This window comes from Frankliniella occidentalis, unplaced genomic scaffold, assembly GCF_000697945.3.
Source record: "Frankliniella occidentalis isolate FOCC.00 unplaced genomic scaffold, Focc_3.1 Scaffold48, whole genome shotgun sequence".
NCBI lineage: Eukaryota > Metazoa > Arthropoda > Insecta > Thysanoptera > Thripidae > Frankliniella > Frankliniella occidentalis.
The window spans coordinates 744,247-745,529 of NW_026267178.1; positions in this window are offsets into that span (position 1 = coordinate 744,247).

Consider the following 1,283-nt stretch of genomic DNA (forward strand, 5'->3'; position numbering starts at 1 on the left):
GGGGGGGGGGGGCCCCGTCGGGTTGTGGCCGGGCAGGGTGAGGCGTTTACAACTGACCACGTAAAACGGCTTTAAGTGCTATTGGTCGCTTGAGTTGATGGTGCCGCATCCTCCCCCAAGGCGCCCCGCCGACCGCCGCCCGGCAGCGGCCCAAACGCGCCCTTGCCGACGTTCGTTACACAGACTCCACGACGTCCAGCAGGCAGCAGCAGAGGAAGGCCTTGGCCCTCCTCACACCCCACCCCTCCCGACCCGACCGACGAGCGGGAAAGGATGGGGCGCTCGCGCAATGCGGCCCGTTCGGTCCACTCGACGTGCCGCTATGAGAAATTGCGGGGTGAAGGGGCGGGTGCATTACCTGGAGTGCACGGGCCGCCCGCCGCGCCACACACACACAGTGGGGCTCTCGGAATAATTCCCACATCAAGGTAATAATCTATAAAAGCGAGCTGGAGAGCGCAGCGTAGCGTGGCGTAGCGTAGCGTGGCGCAGAGCGATGGCCGGGCGTGCGGCAGACAATAAGGGGCTCGTCCATTAGCAAGTGCGGGGGGCTCCAAAGTGTAAGGCGGCCCCGGCGGCCCCCGCCACGCCCCGCCACGCCCCGCCCCGCCCCGCCACGTGCCACACCAGACTCTGCAGCGCCAAATTATGTGCGGGAGATCTTTATTCCTTCCCCAAAACTTTTGCGGTTCGCGCGCTCTGGCGTTGCTCCGCCGCAGTCGCGAGGTGAAACTGCAAGTGTATTTACCCGTGCGCCTGCTCTCGCTCTCTCTCTCTCTCTCTCTCTCGAGCGACGAGGACGACACCATGACCGCCCCGTAAAGCACGCGGCGCGGGCCGCTAAACTACTGCCGGTATCTCGAATGCAAATAGCCCCGGGACGCCCGCGCGAGGGACAGAGAGCGCGCGGCGTGACGGCGTGACCGGGCGCGGGCCCCGCGAGGGGTACATATTCCGCGCGTTTGGGAAGTTTAGAATCGCGCGGGATTCAACCCCCACCCACCCTCATCGCCCAAACACCAACCTAAGCCCCCACTCTTAATATGTGGCCAGGCTGTCAGGGCAAAGGCTTTCGAGAGAATTTCGCATGTGCGGATTAGTTGTTTTTTTCGCCCCGAAATTCCCCCTCCCACCCTTCACCCTTCCTCCCTCTCCCTTTATAAGTAAAGCACGGTTCGCGGCGGGCTTCGCGGCAGCTCGCCGGAACGGAGGGAGGAGGATGCCGTCAAGTGGCGTTCCCCGCCTTGCCCGGTCCCGCCCCGCCCCGCCCCGCCCCCAGCCCA